Here is an 8653-nt window from a genome sequence, read left to right on the forward strand (position 1 = left end):
CATAATAGTTGGAGTGTTAAGTCCCCAAACCACGACATGATTATGAAAAATGCCGTTGTAGACGACTCCGGAAATTTCGACCCCTTGTTTTGAAACGTGGGCTTGAATCTAAGGGCACGGGTGTCTAGCATTTAACGTCCAGCAAAACGTAGCCGCCGTTGGTGGGATTCGATCCCTTGACGTTCGTGTCAGCATCTCAAGCTTGGAAGTCAGAAACGATGCATAATAGCATATGCACTTTTGGATATAGAAGTCGAGACCGTACCAACTTTCATTTAGGCCAGATTATGCGATTCGTGGCGCGATGTCAGGAAACCTGTAATTGTGGCGTGACAGTAGCTGTGATGCTGTTGTGTATAAGTGAGCTAGCAGCGGCTGGAGTCCGATGTGCACATCCAGAATCTCACCACATCCTGTGCGACTGTCCGTTGTATGACATCCAGAGACAGTCACTGGCGTCCGTTTTTGCGCGCATCGACAGCAGCCAAATGTCTGTGTGCACTAGTCTGTCAAGCGCCCGAGAGAAGACATTGCAACAGAAGGCGACAAAAGCTCTGTTGAAATAGCTACGCGACACGGACTTGAACAAGCGGCTGTAACTGCAATGTCACACACCGCGAAAGACAAGACTGGACTATGACTGAGTGTGCGCGCGTGTGCTGCCGAATTTGCTGTGTTTATCTCTCTTCCCTGTCCGCTCTCTATCTTTCATCTCCCCCATCCCCCTCCCATGCGCAGGGTAGCAAACCGGCTGCCTATAGGCTGGTTAACCTCCCTGCCGTTCTTTTCCTCCTAATTTCCTTCCTTCCTTCATTCACCGTAGTATACATTCGGAATTAAATTTTCCACATCTATTTCCTTCCCCCCCCCCTAATTTTATGGTTGCATGTCTCCGAATATAGTGTCTAGCATTCTTTAATTTCTTTTTTGTTTTAAGTCTGTTCAGTTAAGATGTCTGTGCCTGTTCAACGGCTTCATTACTTGGATTTTGACTGACAAAAAAAAAGGTTTTCAAAAAACATACAACGCAGAACAAAATGCTTGCGTTGACGTCGCTGACTGAGCCGCCAGATTGTAGCACGAGCAGGATGAGTAAAGCCGGGTCCGTCACGCAAATGTTATCAGTACCATCGGCGACAAGTGAAACCCGAACAGCGGCGAGCTATCGAAATAGTGTAGTGCGCCCCCTCCGGTCATCTCCACTGATGTGCGCGCGCATCCGGTTTGACAACACTGCGTATATGCGTGCCAGCCCATAGTGATAACTGGACGGCGTGCACTACACCATTGCGAATACTTGCCGCTGTACGGGTTCCATTTGACGCCGATAGAAAATGAGAGGCGAAGGAAGACATTTCTTAGGGACGGGGAGGAGGATTCAACCATATACGTAATGCACGTTCGTGAGTGTGCTTTTATGCGTGCGTTTCAAAAATTACTATGTGGTTGTGGCGCCTAACTGAAGTTGCCTCTTAGCCTACGCACTGTAAACGAGAAACCTGTCGCTCGCACTTTCACTGGAAGCGGCACAGCGAGCTAGAAATGAGCGGTGGTACGGTAGTACTGCACCGAATTTGTGTATAGTATTTGCGTAACCTGCTAACAGAATCAGGTTCAACCCGTGGTGTAGAGGGGGCAGCACATCGGGCCCATGCACCCCACCCCCTTACACACACACACAATTTTTGTTCGCCATGACATACAGAGCAAAAACAAAAGCAAAAAAACAACCATTTCAAGTAAACTTACTGTATATACTACCTTCAACTAATTTCAAAAAGGTCCCCCCCCCCCGCCCCCACCAAAAAGTTTTGCCTACGCCCGCTGCAACAGTGAATAATCTGCGTCGACGTGATCGCAGTCGCCATGCTGCAGGTGAAAACTATACATTTATTACGTAAGCTGCGTGCCAGGCCACATGGAAGCCTATCTGCGGTAGTAACCACGGCGTGTCCTTTAAAGTGCACTTCAATGTGATCATTTCAACGGTTCAAACGACAGAAAGTAGGGCCAGTCGGAGGTAGTCACAGTGAAGTTAGGAGTGCAGACGTGCACACAGGTGAACCAAACCAGTTATCTTGCGTCTGTGTCTGCATGCGTTCGATCATTTCGTTACAACAGTCGTTTTTTCAACAAACGGCGTAAAACTCGAAAATCTGACGGGATACTTCAGCCATGCCGCTCATTTCTTGCATTACCGCCAGCCTAAAATAAATTATAAAGTCGTACCGAAGCGCATGTGCAGCCTGGATCACACTTGTCCAGAAGCTGCTGGTCAACCGCCAACTCTGTCGCCGTTTTCTTTCTTTTTTTTTTTTGAAGAATATGTAGAGACCGATGCTGTAGCGATACCAAACATTGTCATGCCACATGCTGCTTGGTTTCGGTTCTTTAATCCAAGCATAAACGCGTGCGCTTCTAGATCGCGGGGCATTAGCTGCTGACGGCACCAACGTCCACGGCCGCGCGCTCTACCGCTTCAGTCAGGCGTAATTCATACTGTCCTTCTCTGTGGCTGTCGGAATCTACGCTGCGCTGCACGGAAATGCTGTAACAGGCGCAATAAGAAGGAACGCCGAACGAGATGGGGAGGGGGTGCAAGAAGAGTCGCCTACCCTTGTTTTAACGCCTCCGTCCGGCCGCAGGAGAGGAGAGTTCGTGCATGACGAACGAGCCGCTCGTTCACGGAACGTCCCGTCCATGACAAGTGGCCTGCTCACCCAGTGAACCACGGAGCAGCCGTCGAGTGCCACCCTTTGTTCTTCGCTTGCGTCTGCCGTATTTTTGTGTCTGCACCGTTATTCGGAGCACGGCGGACTGAATGCGCACGCCGCTCCCCTTTCACTACTGTTTTTAGCGGCATGCTTATCAGCGTGAGCACAACACGTTTTGGTTGGAGGGTCCCTCCTCGACAACCTCTGAAACTACAAAAAGACCGAGCGCGTTCATATCTTCTGGCATTTCCCGCATTTTCGGCACAATTCGTGACGCCAGCAATCTAGTCACGTGACGTCATCAGGGAATAAACTCTCGATCCTGCTGTACCACGCCGTCGCAAGCCCCCTGCTGCTCTGTCTCGCGTGACTCTCATGCGCGCCGTTAAATTCGTTTCGTGTGTTTGGACTGCGCAAGCGTACACAACAGCGGATAGCCACAGGGGTAGCCTCATGGAGGAAGGGAAGCTGAGGAGAGGCCATGGGAGACGCTCTCGCAATGCGAGCTGCAGAGCGGAAACTGCGGCGGAAGTCACGTGCTTTTGCAGGGGGGTTGTGGGACAAGGCGAGCACGCCAGCGTCTCGTGTCGTCTGCATCATCACTCGTATGACCACGTTGTTGATAGCCGGCTGGAGTTCTTAATGCGCATTTTTATGCAGCTGTAGCACTTCAAGATGATGCAATGCGTCAGAAGCCTACAGTGAGAGTTGGTCTTCACGGTTGCGAGTTTATTTTATATTGCTTGAAGTCGAAAGCGGCCGTTTTTGAAGCTCGTGACCACTTCTTCGAAAATGAATGGCGCCCCAGCTTCGGTGTTTTCCTTCGGCACTGGGCTTGCGTGCTTCAGCGAAGGAAGCCCATAATTCGAACCCGACAATGGCAGCGTCCACGGCTGTTAATGCGAGAAGCGGCGGCGAGCCGTTCTCGTGTACGACGGTCACAATTAATTATCGGAAAGCAGTACGTGGCCCACATGTCTGTTATCACCGGATCTTGCCGAGTCAATAACTAGGCGTGCCTGACACATAAGGTAATTTATTGTTTGGATTATCGCCTCCTGTTGAGATTTTGCACGCGGTAACCTCATCTCTAGCCAAGGTTTTTTTTTTTTTTTTTTCGCTGTGGTCGCAGTCGGCTGACCCGAACACTGCTGCGAACGATATACTCCTGCACTCGTATCGTGACATGATTGATTTGTGGGGTTTAACGTCCCAAAACCACCATATGATTATGAGAGACGCCCTAGTAGAGGGCTCCGGAAATTTCGACCACCTGGGGTTCTTTAACGTGCACCCAAATCTGAGTACGCGGGCCTACGACATTTCCGCCTCCATCGGAAATGCTCGTATCGTGACACACATGGCAAAGAATGATTCGGAAGTGCTTTATCTGGCTAAATAGCAAGACAAATTAAATAACATTTCACTGTTAACTTACCGTATCTGCAGGAGAAAACAGTCTGTCGTGGCGATTACCCGGCCGATTCGCGCCGTTGCCCTCTGTCATTCAGCGGATTAAGCGCGAAGTTCAAAGCTGCAGGGTTATTGTAGATTCCCAATCTGAGTCGCAATGAGACTGCGAATGGCACACAGCCACTCCACGAGCGAGTATCACAGCACGTTTGCTGATAATAGGCACAAAAGTTTCTCTTTTCCAGCTAATCTATCAGACGGCGGTGCCGCCTGACGCGTCCGAAATCGGTTCGCCTCCGATTCGCTGGCGCCAGTTGCGCATGCGCCCAGCTTCGCAAAATGTGACGTAACGGCCTCTCCTCAGCGTATTCCTTCCTCCATGGGGTAGCCCGAATGTGCGAAATCCGGACAGGCTCATCGCTTACCGGTGACCACGTATTTTACTAATACAGGCGTCACACGGGCACTTAAATCGCGATCAGGGTGATCCGGATCGGTTTTCTTGGTCGGGATCAACTTTATGGCTACTGCAAGACGCCTCAAGCTAATGCGGTTCGAGCGGATAAAATGCACCAGGTGGCGCTTCCGTGCCCTAAAGCATTCCTACTGATAATAAATAGCAATGACAGCGTTCAAACTAACAAGAGGCTAAGACAGGGATGTCCTTTGTCCCCGCTGTTATTCATGCTGTACATTGTAAGGTTGCAATATCAGTCGCACAAACAGGCTCGCGCGATGGTTGAGCAGAAGCTTCCAGGTCTATTTTATGCAGACGATACTGTCCTATTTGCGAACAGTCAAGACGATATACAGCGGCTGGTAGATATATGCGAAAGGGAAGGCGAGGCTCTAGGACTAGAATTTAGAGCAACGAAATGTGCATTGATGGTATTCATTGCTCACAAATACCAGGCGGTCTCAATACAGGACCAAGAAATACCCAGGGTAAGTGAGTACAAGTACCTATAGGAGTATGGGTAAATGAGGGAGATAGATACATGGAGGTACAGGAAAAAACATCGGCAGCAAAGAAAAAGAGGAACGCTGCAATAATCAAGCTCAGGGCGTTATGGCGATACATTAGGTACGAAGTACTTAGACGTCTGTGGAAAGGCGTAATGGTTTCGGGGCTTACATTTGGGAACTAAGTGGTGTGAATGAAGTTAGAGGTGCAATCACGAATGGATGTAAATCAGAGGACTGAGGGACGCCTCGCCTTGGGTGCTCCCGGGAGGACGACGAACGAGACTGTAAAGGGAGATATGGAATGGACAGGCTTAGAAGTAAGGGAAGCTCAGAGCAAAAAGAGATTTGAAGAGATGCTTAGGAAAATTAAGGACAGTAAATGGGTAGGGGAAGTGTTCAGGTATTCGTGTAGGAAGAGCGTGGACACAAATTGGAGAAAAAGAACAAGGAGGTTCATATGGGTGAGATGATAACAAGGAGCAAAAAGTCAGAGAGGGGGGCGAGGATTTATTGGATGACAGCGATAGAAAAGAAACGGGCTCTCAGTAACTACCAAAAGGGCAAGAACGAAATAAGGCGGGAGAGGTTTCATGATAATTCAAGGGTAAGCGCTTTACTGTCGATATCGGGTTGCCTTAGAACGCGTAGCCACAAAGCGAAATTCAATTTAAAAAAAAAAAGGAACAGTGTGCATGCTGTGGGGGAGCTAAGGAAACGTTGGAACATTGTTTTGATTGAATGCGGCGATATCCACCTGCAGGTGTACGTGTGCGTAAAAGCCTACGTGAGGCTTCGGGCTTTAGGAAAAAAACATGCAAAGCTGAACACGTCCGCGATAGAAGCAAGTAAAAGACGGTTAGAGTATTAGTGGCAGAGAAGTAGAGATAATTAAATTAGAGAAATAGTGGGAAAATGAGGTCATTCTGCCTGAAGAGGCAGAGATATGGAACATAAATTCACACTTTCCTTTGTTATAATAAGATCCATTTTATCGAAGTAGATAAGGCACTATAGGCCAACATAAAAAGGAGGTTTTCTTTTCATTTTGTTTTTCTTACGAGCCTGGTGACACACACGTCACCGCCCCGTTATAAAGGGGACGCTCATAGCATCCATCCATCCACATGTCATTGACAAAAACTCAGAGTACGATATTTTTATAGAGCCCTTTATCAGCCATGTTATTGGTGCAAGAACCGGTCGAACATCAAAACTTTGCGTGTCGCTATACAAAAGCAGTTTGCGGGTATAAATTGGCAGCAGCAGGCACAGGACCGGGTTAACTGGCGGAACATGGGAGAGGCCTTTGTCCTGCAGTGGACGTAGTCACGCTGATGATGATGATGATGATACAAAAGCAATTTCATTACTATATCATACGATGGAGTTTTCCCTGCCCTTACCTGTATTGGTACGTGAGATTATCTCCACTTTTATGTTTGATGGCATCTGCTCGAAGCCTTCAACTCACAGCGAAGCGGCAATTTCGTTGTACACGTCCGAGTTTCACTTCTGGCTCCACAGGTATCCCAGTAGCTCTTGACAGCGGTATATTACTGTGGAGGTCTGTTTGTTTGACCTCGAACCACAGGTACGCTGCGACGTATGTGGTCGAAAAGCTGGCGACACTCATAATACATTTGCTTTGAGGTGCTCCAACTGCACCGACGGCGCGAGATTTGAACTTGTCGTCTGCTTCTCCCGTAACTACACGAGGTCAACACAAATCCTAAAATATGCAATACTTGAGATATTTTTCCCAATTTATAACAGTTTAAAATTTGCTTTATATAAATATATAGCTGCTTTAATGCGTCTTTATTTAACTACACTCAACTTTTTGTGCTTTGAAGAAGCTTGGCCAGGGGGCGCTGACAACAGCAAAATCGTCGCATGGCGATAAGTCTTGATCCTAGTCATGCCCACCGTGGTCATGTTTGATCGCGATGAAAGGTGACCGTGCAGCAGCACCTAATCCGAATCGTGGTTCATCCGTAGCGCCACTGATCGCGACTAAAAATACCCGTGTAACACCGGGTATAATAAATAGGTGGCGAGGAGGAGATACCTTTAAGAAAGGTAGGGAAGACGAGAAAAGGACCGCAGATTTAAACAAAATTCACGGTTCTAGCACGAAGCACGGACAGTGACTGCATGGCTTTCGAATATCGCATGACTCGTAACGTGCGAGAGATGGCTCGACACGCAGGTCTCATACGACTTCGCTGCCCATTCTGTAGCAGCAGCAGTAGTAGCGCAGCGACACGGCATACGCACGTGCGACCCCTCCTCCCCCTTGGCGACACGGGCCAACCGGATTAGCAAACTAATGCAACGACAGACATAAACTTCCCTTTCACTCGAATTCTACGGCGACGACATGACGTCATGATGTTTCTGCTTCAAGTCACGTGTACACTTACACAAATAGTTCTTGCGCGGCTGGTGGCGAGGTTGCTGTACCTTGCCACACGAGCTCTGGCAGTGCGGGTCGCTGGGTCCGACGTTCAACAAGGAAAAGTGGGACACGATCCTGCGAAGTTCCGTCTTCGAAGATCAAATCCTGGCCGTCCAGCGTGCCCGTCGTGATCGAGACGGCAGGCTAGACCTGTCGGTTCCGTCGAGGGATTAGCCAGGTGCCCGTTTTGCCGCGTTTTGCGGGACCAAATAAAGTTCATTCACTCACTCACTCACGTGAGTCCGAACTCGTTGGCGTCGGCAGTATTTTGCCTAGAGGGTGCAAACCTGTGTTGTATTTGTATCGGGACTTACGTTAATGGGGCGTGGTGCGGGGTTGGGAGGCGGCAGTGATGGTCTTACTTGGAGAGAGCGGGGAGTGCTGCTGTGGCTTCCAGGGGGGCAATCGCCCCTTTTGTACCTCTCTGCCAATGCCCATGCCCGAACTGTTGAAGCTACCTATCTGCCTTGAGATGGCAGTTTAAAATGAACGACCCCCTCAACAGATTTCCCCCTTTCTTTTATAGCAAATATTGAAACTTCGACATGATACAGAACAGGGAAGTGCATTTAACTGCATGGTGACTCCGCTAGTACAGGCGAACCCAACTATATTTAACCCAGGTTAACCGATTTATCCTTCACCTCGAACTATTTTCAATCATCGCAATGTCGGCGCATGAAAACTTTACAGCTACATCGAAAAAAAAGAACTGTCGGAACACTACACATGTTAAACATCGGGCAATGGGAAACACCTCAAAGGGGCCCTGCAAAACTTTAATCAAGTAGCCATGGAATGCATTCCCTAAAGGAGCTTATTGCTTACTGAATTTACCACCGCAAAAAATTTGGGGATCCGTCCTGTAGGAGCGTTGTTACAAAGATTAGTTTACAGTTACATTACAATTACCTCATACAACATCCCCTATACTTAGCATGATTGTCTGTTGAAACTTATTGATATTGTGTCGAACAAATTAAACAAGCCCTTAAATGTACACTTCTTCCCTTCATTTATAATCATGCATCAGTTTTGGGATGTCAAATTCCAACAATTATATTGTTATCAGGAATCAAATGCAGTGATGAAAGCGACATTT

Source organism: Rhipicephalus microplus, chromosome 5 (assembly GCF_043290135.1).
Source record: "Rhipicephalus microplus isolate Deutch F79 chromosome 5, USDA_Rmic, whole genome shotgun sequence".
NCBI classification, from domain to species: domain Eukaryota; kingdom Metazoa; phylum Arthropoda; class Arachnida; order Ixodida; family Ixodidae; genus Rhipicephalus; species Rhipicephalus microplus.